The sequence below is a fragment of the Triturus cristatus genome, chromosome 8, assembly GCF_964204655.1.
Source record: "Triturus cristatus chromosome 8, aTriCri1.1, whole genome shotgun sequence".
Lineage (NCBI taxonomy): Eukaryota > Metazoa > Chordata > Amphibia > Caudata > Salamandridae > Triturus > Triturus cristatus.
In genome coordinates this window covers 1,699,446,675-1,699,460,974 of record NC_140591.1, presented here as the reverse complement: position 1 = coordinate 1,699,460,974, position 14,300 = coordinate 1,699,446,675, and positions in this window count along the sequence as shown.

Below are 14,300 nucleotides of genomic sequence, written 5' to 3'. Positions count from 1 at the left end.
AGCAAGGCCCTGAGAACAAGTTCCAACTAAACAACAAGCATTTGCAATGCAATAGTTCTTGTATTATTGAAAGTTTGAGCTTTTGGCGTTGCTAATAATAATGCAAAGCTGTGAGAAAATGCCCTCTTTCTGCATGGTTACCCCACTTTTTGCTGAATTGCTGATGTACTTTAACTGAGTGTGCTCTGGGCTCCTGCTAATCAGGTACCCAGGGCCTATGTTCTTTCCCTAAAACTGAACTGCATTGAAGACCAAACTCAATTGGCATCTTTGGCCACAGGTCAGCCCCTGGTAAATGGTACCACAGGTACCCAGGGCACTGTGACCAGGAAAGGAGTCTAAGGGCTGGTAGCACTTATTGTGCCACCCTTAGAGGTGCTGTACCCTGACACACACACACACTGCCTTTGAAGGCTGCGTGTCCTGGTGCAGAACAAAGTGAAGTTGACATGGCACACATCCCTGTGTGCCATACCTACAACCCACTGTTCTGGCAAATATCAGTCACCCCTCTAGCTGGGTGCACTATACCAGTGGTGAGGGTACAGGTGCATGAACCCTGTACCCCTACAGTGTCTAAGTCAATTCTTCAACATTGTAAGTGCAGTGCTGCTATTAAGAGTATATGGTGCTGGGAGGTTGTCATTACAAACTCCACAGCCCCATAATGGCTACACTGAAAACTAAGAAGTTTGGTATCAAACTTCTTAGCACATTAAACCCACGCTGATGCCAGTGTGGGATTTGATGCAAAATACACACAGGGGGCATCTTACAGATGCCCCCTGAAAACTAACCCACCACTAGTGTCCAGGCTGAGTGGCTGCTTTCAGATGCCACCACCAAACATGTTTCTGGACCCCTGGGTCGAGAGCCTGCTGCTCTCTGAGGCCTGAAACAATGCACATCCTGGGACGAGATGCCAAGCCTCCTCCCCCAGGAAGGGCAGGGTTCACGAAGGGAAAGCTTCAAAGGCTTACCACCTTTGTGAGCCTCCCCAGGCCTATTGCTTTCAGCAACTGGTCTCCACTGGTTCTGACCCCCGCTTTGGGAGGGAGAACCGGTGGGAAAAACAAGTGAGGAAGAGAGGTGTGCCCACCTCTGCCAACTCCACACCTCAGGTGGGTGAGGCGAGGTGAAGCACAACTCTGTCCACGCCATCTTGAAGATGGGGGGGGACTCAGCCAACCAGCGACAGTCACATGCACCCCCCCCCCCCCACTGGAGGGTGGCATAATAGGGGGTGTACCTATCCCAGAGAAGGGACCCATTGGTCCCTGCCTTTTACCTAACTGTAACACCCCTGAATCTTGTATTTAGGGGCACCCCTGAACCTTTTATTTCCTCAGATCCAGACAGACAAACAAGAAAAGAAAGACCGAACAGCCGTGCAGCAGGTAACAAGAGGAAGACGACCACTCACTTGACCCCAGCCCTACTGGCCTGTCTCCCCCTCGAACCTGCTTCTGCAAAACCCCGGTGTGTGCTGCAGCCAGCAACCTCAAAAACCCCGGCGGAGGATCACATTGGCTCTTTTTCCTGAAAAAGTTTCCAAGTGTGGAGTTTTGAAACCTAAAGAAATTCCTTAAAATTGTACGATTTAACAGACGCTTTTATGCACCTGTTTACAGATAATGTCCCAGTGCTGCATCCAGGCATACAGCACTGAGTAAGAAAAGTAATCCAAAAGTAATTTACCTGCTATTTTACTGAAAATCCCATTCAAGTCTATGTACTGTATTTCCAAGTGATTGCATTTCTTTGAAACAATACTGTAAGTCAAACCATAGTACATTTACAATTGCAATTGAACTGTATTACGATCAGCATTTACTACTGAAAAGTATTAATTGCTTACCTGTGCCAGGCTTTCTTGGTTCTAGAAATAAAATAACTAAAATAATATTTTTATACAAAAACAATTTGTCTGATGTTCAATCTTTGAGTGTGTGCATTCATTTGCTGACTGAGTGTGTTAAAAAATGCTTAACACTGTCCTCTGATACTGCCTTACTGCTCGACCACTCTACCACAAATAGAGAGTAAGGTTCTATCTAACTAACTTCTGCCTACCTCTGGGGTCACGTGGACTCTATACACACTATACCTCATTTTGGTGTCGTATTTATAGAGCCAGTGTCCTACATTGGTGGATCAGCGGTGGGATACACAACTTGCATTTGTTGGACCACTTGGTTACCACCTGATCACACAACAGAACTCTTAAATTGTGTTTAGAATTCAGATTTTTGGCATTTTTTGCAAAATTACTAAAAGTTTTGTTAGGGCCTTGGTTAAGTCCCTTTAGAATTTTAGGAAATAAAAAGTCACTGTAGCTAGGGTTAGAAGTTTTTTTTTTTAAACAATGTCTCAAAGTAAGAACCCAGCTATTAGGGAAAATAACCACAAAGACCTAGAGGGCAGGGTTGAGGAGCTTGACCTCACCACTTACCTTCACTTGTCTTTTATGGAGGTAAGGTCCCTATGTAAAATTTAAAACATAACCATGGTGTCCCATCCCACCAAACAAAAGCTCCGGGAGCTGTTGGCTATGTATGCTAAGGACCACCCATCTGATACTGGTGAAGACCAATCAGATGAGGAAGTAGAGGAAGGGAATGACCTGGTAGAAAACACACACGCACTTTCAAAGGGAGAAAAGGGTCCAAGTACCCTTGACTCCAAGAGTAAACCTCTCAGTACCTAGATCTCACACAGGTGGCTCAGGTTCTGTTGAGGACAGCCTCAATGAGGAGGACAACCTTTTAGCAAGGTTGACCAAAAGACTGGACCTGGTTGCTGGCTCTAGAAAGAGAAAAGAGATGGGCCTGGCACCCATCAATGGTGGCAGCAATTTACTTAGTAAGGATAAAGAGCAATCTTATGATCCTGAAATCCCAAAAGGGATTGTCCCTAAATATGAGGCGAGTGATATCACAAAGTGGTTCACAGCCTTTGAGACGGCTTGTGACCTGAGAAAGGTGAAGAAACCTCTCTGGGGGGCACTCCTTTGGGAACTGTTCTCTGGTAACTGCAGAGTCAGACTCTTGACCCTTTCTGGGGCAGATACTGGGTCTTATGACCTCATGAAGAGAAAATTCTCCGAACAGTGGTATTAAGTTTAGGTATATTGGCGCCACGTGGAATATTCGCACACAATATCTTGATGTAACCAATTATTTGACGGTGCTAAAAGGTGGGGAGAACCACCTAACTCCCCAGGACAAACCTCAGCCTTTAAGAACAAATAACACTCCTTAGCACACGTATATCAATTTTTGGGGTAACTTAGGTACGTAATGTGTTCAGTCAGTACAAACATAAATAATGGACAGGAAATGGTTCTTCTTTCTTCTATATCGCTTGGTTTAATACATGCAAGTCTTCACAAGTTGTCCTCTACAGCCAACACGTGTTTCGTCGCAACCGGGAGGTCGTCCCGCGACTTTCTCAAGGCTGTATGATTGTAAAAAAACAGAAAAGCCAATGTCTGTTTAGGGAAACTAACCCTTTCAAAATTCAAAAGAATATGCTACACAAGACGATCATCGGTGCCTCATGCAAATGGTGGGAAAGAAGTGAACCACTTCCATTACGGATCAAATCACACAAAGTACCACTGTGTGAAAACAGGGAGTCTATGACTCAAAACCAGATGGAGAGACCTAGTCTAAGTGTTTGACGGTTCGGAATAGATTTCCGGTGTGCGTAGTCTTAGATGCTATTGTTGTGTGTGTGTGATTACAGTAAGAGCAAAATAAAATTAAGGATTGAGGGTATAGATAGTGATGTGTTGGGCGTGCAAAGAAATAAATAATAAGAGTGATACAGGGTGTATATGGTTGGATGGTAGTTATAAGTCTTAATAAACTTCATGAATACCTAATTGGTGTGAAGAATGTATTCTGCAAGAAATAGGGGAAAATTAAGACAACAAATGAGTACCCTGCGTATTAGCAAATTAGATGCTAGTGATGTACAAGCATCGATATTTATATTTGATTGAATACCTACTATTTATGTGGTGATAATTCCGACCCACAATGGGTTTCTGGGGTGGTGGCGTCACTGTTCAATATGTTAAATGGATGTATAAGTCTTCGTGTTAAAATCTTCTCAGAGCTGAAAGAAAAGGTAATTGATTTGTCGACTAGGTTTATTAGGGATACCTCTGAATGAGTGCACTTGTTTTGTATCCAAAATGACAAATTGATAGACCATTTAATAATGCTGGAAAGTGGTTATGCGAATGGCAACAGACTCCAAGTAAGAATCAGCCAAGATGTCATAATTTGTTTCGTGCTGTAGAGAATAAAAATAATACGTAGTCTCTACTATACGTTGTAATATGTGCAGTATGCATTGAGCGTCCGATTTCTTAGACTGAATCTATTTAGGTAATTGCTTCCCTTGATAACTATTACAATAAATTTAAAGTAGCGTGCAATATCCGTGATAAAATTTGCTCTCTAAAACGGATAATTATTAAGGCGGGAGCGGAGCAAATGCAGTGCTTTGAATATCCCCCTAAAATGCTCTACTTAATTCAAAGTGTATTAATCTGATTCAAAAACGGCTGTATGTGCTAGGGTGGTGAGTTAAAAGTAAAAACTTTAGAATAATAATATAATTAAAAGTATGCCAAATGAAAGCTGAATGATCCTGTAAAAATCAACACAGCACAGCAAAGTCAACTGTTTCAATTTAAGTAACTAGGTTCTGGTCTTCCTATTCAAAGTATCCCTACGTTAGCGAGGACTACATCTCCGTTCTTACCTCGTCGTGTTGTAAATATTCACTTCCTCGACGCCACCGCTGAGTCTGGATGCAGAGTACGCTTCCAAATCTCCGGTTGTATTGTTTAAATACCGGAAGTGAGAGGATAATTCTCACGTATTCGGGAACATGGCCATAATCGGCGAGAAAGGACGAATTATTTTCGTTGTCTTTGGCGGCCATCTTAAGATGTGTTAAAATTAATGTAAATCAATACGGTAAAGGCTAAATTAATGTGCAAGGACAATTCAATCTATCATTCTTTGTCCAAAATTATTTGATCTTTGTATGAAGTCATAATGAGTATTATTGTGCTCGTTGGTACGTTTTTCATAATTTAAAAAAAATGGAAATGTAGAAATTTTTTCTCCCATTTAATTCAGTACAAAATATATATTTTTTTAAATGTTAAAGTGTTAGAATGTTAAAGCAAAATTAAACTTATTTTAATATACATAAGGTTTTGAATAAAGCCATTGTGAGTATTATAGTGCCTTTTGGTACATTCTATGTGATTGGAAAATGGAAATATAGAAACTTTTCTCTCCATCCATTTAAGTCAGTACAATAGGATTTTTAGAAATGTTAACGTGTCAAAGCAAAATAAACATATTTTAGTATACATAAGGTTTAGAAGATGAGTAGAAATACACGTTTAGGAAGGTTGACACAGACTAGATGTGATATAAAATCAATCATTAGCGGAAAAGCAATATATTACAATGTGTGAATGCTTTTCATTGTAGTGCACCATACACGCATCATACATGCTATCTCTATGTTCATCAAAGTATAAGTCTTACATCTTATGTATTTGGGGTTGTGCTAGTTGGTTAATTCAGTTGCATCCCTGACCTATCGGTCCCTAGTGTGTCCTAGTCTAATTTGAACATTACTGGGTCTGTATATGTGTCTTACGTGCTTAAAAATTTCTTGTATAGTTATCTGCCCAGGAAAGAGTGTAGTTCATGGTGTTAGGAAGTTCATGGTTGCCACAGTAATGCATAAGAATCAGCGCAGTAATTTGAAAAAGGCAAGGGTCATTGTCAAACCCTGTCTGGTAAACCTTTGGGATGACTTACTTTAGCTTTCAGTTGACGTTACAAGATGGCCGCTGCTTTTGGAGCCGCTGTTTAGACTCTCTGTAAGCACCTGTGCAGTCTAGTGGTTAAGGGAAGTGCGCGTGATCCCTGTTGCGCACTTCAACTGAAGTTTGTTAGCGTTCACACGTTTCCTCCGTTTCTCCTCCGCTATATTGAGAGAACGGAATTCTTAGTCACGTGAGCGTTTACTAGCGCTCGCTGCCAGAGCCTCAGCATATTGGAATTCTTAGTTGCGTGAGCTTCTACTCGCGCTCATTCTTAAAGCCTCAGAGTATTGAATAAGTAGTCGCGTGAGCGTTTACTAGCGCTCGCTGCCTGAGTCTCAGAATACTTGAACTAAGGTATTCAATACCTTGGCCTCAGCAGAATTACAGCGCTTCCGCCATTCGAGTGAGCGCACCGGCCAAGGCGCATCACCTCAGTTTCCAGAGTACTCCTGAAGGACGTTTGAGCTACAGAGCCAGAGCAACTCTCCTGGGAACTCTCATACCAAGTAAGACTCAACCAAGAAAGTAGCGCTTGCTTCAAATTGCGCCATTCTGCAGATTTCTTCCTACCTCACACCAAGGTCTGTCCCCTCAGTTGCGCTTTCCCTTTTCCTTTCCTCCCTCTTTTCCCTACATTGTACCTCTTTGCGCGTAAGAACAAGTAATGCGAAGCTTGGGCTAATGTCTGAAGAATTCCAGGAAGAACCATCACCAACAAAAGACTTTAATAGAATGAACTATTAAAACAAAACTGTCTGAAATAGAAGGTATTTCAATGTTAGAGTTGCACACATACTTAGCAGTAGGTTTAGTAAGAAAAGCTCATGTAATATCTCTTTAGTTTCAGATATCCAGCACAACCTCAGGCAGAACATTTCACATTGTGCAACACAGAAAATCTAGAAGAGGCATTAACTCCTGCTGAAACTGGTAGGGAGAACATAGAATCTAAGTACACGTCATGCACATAGTAGTGAGATTGTAGTTGCATTTATGTTCTCTTTCCGTTTCTACATTAGGCACCCTCTGAGCATCCAGGAACTTCAACATAGAAGAGTCCAGGGAGAAGTACGAGGGTGGTAGCCGAAGGAGTGTCTCTTCTCTTTCCCATTCCCCTTTCCCCCCTATTGGTGACATTGCTCTGTTGCTCAGTAGAGTGGCGCGACGGCACCGGTGGGCAGGCATTGGGAGCATCATCCATTCTGCTTCTGCAAAGACTAGAGGGTCCTGACACATGGTCAATGTTCAAACCCTGTTCCACACTGCGTAATTTCAGTATCCATTGGGCCTCTCCTTCAGTGTCAGTTCCCTATGTCCACCCCTTGGGTGTCTAGGAACATGTTCTATCCCATAGAACTCAAATCACCTATTTGTTGTTTGTGCTGGGCAAATCGACATGTGAGCAGCCAAAGGGTATCTCATATCCCCTTGTTTAACTGCTCTTATGTGTTCGCTGATCCTTTCACGTAGTGTTCTGATGGTGCTTCCAACGTATTTTTTCTTACATCTGCATTCTATCGCGTAGACTACAAACTTTGTGAGACCATTTATGTTGGTGTGAATTTTGTAATTCTTTCCACCTGGTCCCTCAAATTCTATCTTTCTCCCACATGCCCATTTGCATGTGCTGCATTACCCGCAAGTGTAAAAACCTATTGTGTGTTTATTCAGCCAATTGTCTGGATTGTTAGGTTTTTGGTAACTAGGGCTTAAAATGTTCCTAAGGGAAACCCCTCTTCTGTATGTGATGTTAGGTTTGTCTGTGATAAATTCTTTGAGAGATGTATCTTTATTGAGCATGTGCCAGTGTTTGTTGAGTCTCTTTCTTAGAACTCCTGACCAATTGTTGTACCCAGTGATCATTCTAAACTTTTGGTCAGTACTGATCGGTTTAGATTTTTCCCTTGGTGTGTCTGCCCGTTGGAGTTTTGTCTATTCATGTCGACAAATCAATTACCTTTTCTTTCAGCTCTGAGAAGATTTTAACACGAAGACTTATATACCCATTTAACATATTGAACAGTGACGCCACCACCCCAGAAACCCATTGTGGGTCGGAATTATCACCACATAATAGTAGGTATTCAATCAAATATAACTACTGATGCTTGTACATCACTAGCATCTAATTTGCTAATACGCAAGGTACTCATTTGTTGTCTTGATTTTCCCCTATTTCTTGCAGAATATATTCTTCACACCAATTGGGTATTTATGAAGTTTATTAAGACTTATAACTGCCATCCAACCATACACACCCTGTATCACTCTTATTATTTATTTCTTTGCACGCCCGACACATCACTATCTATACCCTCAATCCTTAATTTTATTTTGCTCTTACTGTAATCTCACACACACACACAACGATAGCATCTAAGACTACGCACACCGGAAATCTATTCCGAACCGTCACGCACTTAGACTAGGTCTCACCATCTGGTTTTTAGTCATAGACTCCCTGTTTTCACACAGTGGTACTTTCTGTATGATTTGATGCGTAATGGAAGTGGTTCACTTCTTTCCCACCATTTGCATGAAGGCCCGATGACCGACTCGTGTAGCATATTCTTTTGAATTTTGAAAGGGTTCGTTTCCCTAAACAGACATTGGCTTGTCTGTGTTTTTACAATCATACAGCTTTGAGAAAGTCGCGGGACGACCTCCCGGTTGCGACGAAACACGTGTTGGCTGTAGAGGACAACTTGTGAAGACTTGCATGTATTAAATCAAGCGATATAGAAGAGAGAACTATTTCCTGTCCATTATTTATGTTTGTACTGACTGAACACATTACGGACCTCATGAAGAGAACTCTGAGGGGATTTCGACGCACAACTGAGTAATATAGTCTCAACAAAACCCCAAACCAATCCTTGATTGACTGTGTAGACTTCTCAGTTAAAAAGCTAGATGGTTGGTTAACTGGACACAATGTGTATGATTTCAATGGACTTTACAATCTGTTTATGAAATAACATATTTTAAGTAATTGCACTAATATAAAGTTACATCAGCATTTGGTAGACCGAAGTCTAATTTCTCCCCAAGAATTGGGAAAGAAGGCAGACCACTGGGTCAAGACAAGGGTGTTTCTCTTAACTTTAGCTATTGACATCCCCCTAGCTTGACATCTGTTCCAAACCAAGACTTGGGAAAGGCTAGTTAGCCATTTTTACTGGCCCCAGATGCTCCAAAAAGTAAAGGAGTTTGTCAGCTCCTGTGTGACCTGTCAGGCCAGTGGAAAGACAGGTGGCCCCTCAAAGACCCCCCCCCCATCCTGATACCACTGCCTGTGGTGGGGGTTCCCTTTGAAACGGTAGGTGTGGACATAGTGGGTCCACGTGAAACTCCCACAGCATCAGGGAACAAATTCATTCTAGTAGTAGTACATCATGCCACTAGGTACCCTGAAGCAATTCCACTTAGGACTACTGCAGCTCCTGCAGTAGCCAAGACCCTCATTGGTGTCTTCACCAGGGTAGGGTTTCCTAAGGAGGTGGTTTCATACGGAGGTTCCAACTTCATGTCTACTTACCTAAAACACATGTGGAAAGAGTGTGGAATGCAGTACACCTTTACTACATCCTATCACCCACAAACCAATGGCCTTGTTGAGAGATTCAGCAAAACATTGAAAGGCATGATCATGGGGCTCCCTGAAAAACTCAAAAGGAGATGGGAGTTCCTCTCACCCTGCCTGCTTTTCGCTTACACAGAAGTCCCTCAGTAGGGAGTAGTGTTTCCCCCTTTGAACTACTGTTTGGCCATCCTAGGAGGGTACCACTCTGCCTTGTAAAAGAGGGTTGGGAGAAACTTCTCCAAGAACCCAAACAAGATATTGTGGACTATGTGCTTTGCCTAAGGTCCAGAAGGGCTGAGTACATGGGAAAGGCATCAAAAAATCTTGAGGCCAGCCAGGAGCTTCAGAAGCACTGGTATGTATTTCAACCTGGGCAGAAGGAATGGGTGTTGGAGCCAATGACACCAAGGGCTTTCCGGGACAGGCGGAGTAGCCCTTACCCTACCCTTGAAAAAAAGAGTGGGGTCACTTGGTTGGCCTGGGCACAAGCAGGACACCCAAAAGGGTTATCCATGTGAACTGCCTGAAGCTCTACCATGACTGGGCTGACATCACCATGCTGATGGTGACTGATGAGGATCAGGAGACAGAGTGAACCTCTCCCTGACCTCCTCTCATACAGCCCAAAAGATGGATCAGTGGATGGAGTTGTCTTTTCAGACACCATCTCTGCCCAACAGCAGACTGATTGCAAGCAAGTCTTGCAGCAGTATGCTAGCCTCTTTTCCCTGACCCCTGGTCTGACAAACTGGTGTACCCATGATGTGGACACTGGTGACAGTTCACCTGTCAAAAACATCTAGCGACAGTCTGATCAAGGAAAGCATCAGAGCTGAAGTCTGCAAGATGCTGGAGTTAGGGGTTATTGAACCCCCTGAGAGCCCCTGGGCCAGCCCAGTGGTTCTAGTCTCCAAACCTCATCCACAGGGTGGAAAGAGGGAGATGAGGTTCTGTGTGGACTATAGAGAGCTCAACTCTGTCACCAAGACAGATGCTCACCCTATCCCAAGAGCAGATGAGTTGATAGATAAATTGGGTGCAGCTGAATTCCTGAGTACCTTTGACTTAACTGCAGGGTACTGGCAGATTGGCATGGCCCCAGGGGCAAAAGAGAAAACAGCATTCTCCACACCTGATGGGCATTACCAGTTTACTGTTATGCCCTTTGGTTTAAAGAATGCCCCTGCCATCTTCCAGAGGTTGGTGAACCATGTCCTTGCTGGGCTGGAGTCCTTTAGTGCAGCTTATCTTGATGGTATTGCTGTCTTTAGCTCCACCTGGCAGGATCCCCTGATCTACCTTGGGAACGTTTTAAATGAACTGCAGGCCTAACTATCAAGGCATCCAAATGCCAGATAGGGCAGGGAACTGTGGTGTACTTGGGCCACCTTGTTGGTGGAGCCCAGGTACAGCCCTTATAGCCCAAGATCCAGGCCACCCTGGACTGGGCAGCTCCAACAACCCAGACCCAAGTCAGGGCATTCCTTGGCTTGGTTGGGTGTCACAGGAGGTTTGTGAAGGGGTATGGGTCCATTGTGACTCCCTCACAGAACTCGCCTCCAAGAAATGCCCAAAAATGTAAACAGGACAGTTAGTTGTCAAAAGGCTTTTGACACCCTGAAAGAGGCAATATGCTCAGTACTAATTCTCAAAGCTCCAGACTATGCCAAGCAGTTCATAGTGCAGACTGATGCCTCTGAGTTTGGGATAGGAGCGGTCCTATCCCAGACCAATGATGAAGGCCAAGACCAACCTGTTGCTTTTATAAGCAGGAGGCTTCTCCCCAGAGAGCAGCGTTGGAGTGCCATTGAGACGGAGGCATTTGCTGTGGTTTGGTCCCTGAAGAATCTGAGACCATACTTGTTTGGTACTCCCTTCCTAGTTCAAACTGATCACAGACCTCTCAGGTGGCTAATGAAAATAGAAAATCCTAAACTGTTGAGCTGGTCCATCTCCCTACAGGGAATCGACTTTGTAGTGGAACACAGACCTGGGACTGTCCATGCCAATGCAGATGGAATTTCCAGGTTCTTCCACTTAGAAAATGAAGACTCTCTAGGGAAAGGTTAGTCTCATCCTCTTTCGTTTGGGGTCGGTGGCGGGGGGGGCTGTGCAAGAAAGTGCCTTCTTTCTGCATGGTTGTCCCCACTTTTTGCTGAACTGCTGATGTACTTTGACTAAGTGTGCCCTGGGCTCCTTCTAATCAGGTGCCCAGGGCCTATGTTCTTTCCCTAAAACTGCATTGAAGCCTAAACTCAATTGGCATCTCCTGGTAAATGATACCCAGGGCACTGTCACCAGAGAAGGCCTCTAAGGGCTGCAGCATTTATTGTGCCACCCTTAGAGGTCCTTTACCCTGAGACACACACACTGCCTTTGCAGGCTGTGTGTCCTGGTGCAGAACAAAGTGAAGTCAACATGGCACACATTCCGGTGTGCCATCCCTACAACCCACTGCCTTGGCATAGATCAGTCACCCCTCTAGCTGGGTGCACTATACCAGTAGAGAGGATACAGGTGCATGAGCCCTGTACCCCTACAGTGTCTGTCCATTCTTAGACATTGTAAGTGCAGTGCTGCCATTAAGAGTATATGGTGCTGGGAGTTTGTCACTACAAACTCCACAGCATCATAATGGCTACACTGAGAAGTTTGGTATCAAACTTCTCAGCACATTAAACAACCCACACTGATGCCAGTGTGGGATTTAATGACAAATTCACTGAGAGGGCATCTTAGAGATGCCCCCTGAAAACTAACCCACCACTAGTGTCCAGGCTGAGTGGCTGCTTTCAGCTGCCACCACTAGACATGTTACTGGACCCTGCCTGCTGCTCTCTTTGGCCTGATACAATGCATATCCTGGGACGAGGTGGCAAGCCTCCTCCTCCAGGATGGGCAGGGTTCACGAAGGAGAAACTTCAAAGGCATGCCACCTTTGTGAGCCTCTCCAGAGCATTTGCTGCTTTCAGCAACTGGTCCCCACTGGTTCTGACCCCCACTTTGGGAGGGAGAACCGGCGGGAAAAACAAGTGAGGAAGAGAGGTGTGCCCACCTCTGCCAACTCCACCCCTCAGGTGGGGGAGGCGAAGTGAAGCACAACTTGGTTCACGCCATCTTGATGATGGGGGGACTCAGCCAACCAGGGACAGGCATATGCCCCCCTCCCACTGGAGGGTGGCATAATAGGGGGTGTACCCACCCCAGGGAAGGGACCCATTGGTCCCTGCCTTTTACCTACCTGTAACGCCCCTAAATCTAGTATTTAGGGGCACCCCTGAACCTTGCTTCCTCAGATCCAGACAAGAAGAAACCAGCATTGGCATAGCCAATAGGTCTCGCTTTTAGGACCTTAAAAGTATTTAGTTATGCAGCACAATATCCTTGGTGCAATAACATCAACTGTTGCATGGCTAAAAACTTAGAAGGTCCCAAAGGCGAGACCTATTGGCTATGCCAATGCTTGTTTTTGAAGAAGGGTCCGTGAAACCACAAGGTGGAAGGGTCATATTTGATAGGATTTCGATTTGAAAACACAAGTATAAAAACGAAGAACTGAAAGAATATTTGGCATTTATAAACTGGCCAGGACAAAATGTACCATGCAATCAAAGTAATAAATGTTTGTTTACAAGTGACTGGTTGCGTGCAGCTATTAAACGAACAACGTTGACGTTTTTTTTTTTTTTATATCTTGCTAGGGATTTCAGAAACCCGGAAAGTAGTGTCATCTCAGTTCTTTGGGCGTCCCGGGCAAGACAATTTTTTGGGGGCCCTGTATACATTTGAATTATACTACCAATTTCCTGATAATTCATGCCCTCCGTGATGCCCCAAAAAAATGCTAAATTGTATGTTGAACTTTAACAGTGGCAAGCAACAGTTGAACAATATCTTGATCCAGGACCCCAAAAATCCTTACTATGACACTAGAGAGACTGAGTCGGGAGTAAAAGTAGGCGGAGGGAGAGAGGTTTGAGCCTGAGTCAGGGGTAGAGGTAGGCAGAGGGAGAGAGGTTTGAGACCGAGTCGGGGGGTAGAGGTAGGCAGAGGGAGAGAGGTTTGAGACCGAGGTAGGCAGAGGGAGAGATGATTGAGACGGAGTCGCGGGTAGAGGTAGGCAGAGGGAGAGAGGATTGAGCTGGAGTCGGGGGTAGAGGTAGGCAGAGGGATTCAGGTTTGAGACCGACTTAGCGGTAGAGGTAGGCAGAGGGAGAGAGGATTGAGACTGAGTCAGGGTGGGGGTAGAGAGCGAAAGCTCACTTTCACAGGGTGGCTCTTGGAAGGTGGGGCACTGGGCAATTGCCCACTTTGCTTTATACATTAAATCTTTTCTAGGGATAAGGAGGTTCTACATTTTTGGGAACTGAAAAAGGCAGCGGCACCGAAGCAGCAGCAACTAATGAATAACAGATACCAGTACTGTAGGACCAGGCATTCTGCATCACAAATGTGTGCGCACACGCTTCTGTAGTGGAAAAAAATCTGCATTGTGACCTAGCAGAGAAATGAACTACTAAAAATTTGAGGTACTTATTTATAAATTAATTTTGATAAAAATATGTAGTTACGAGGTGGTGGTGGTTTTAAAGCAAATAAGAACAAAATAAATACTCATAACAAAATGAGTGAAACAACTTTTAAAGCGTTTCATTTTTAACCTATTCCCAGCGCTAGAACATGCGCATAGTGTAGAAGCATCAAGGTTTCAACTACTCAGACAAAGCTGCTGAGTACCTACAAATGATATGAAGCAGCAGTTGCCGTATAATGTGCTCAGTTTGAAGAGTTTGTGATTTTTGTATTGTCTGGTTAGTTGTGTGCAGTAAAATGGCCATCAGTAGAATCACA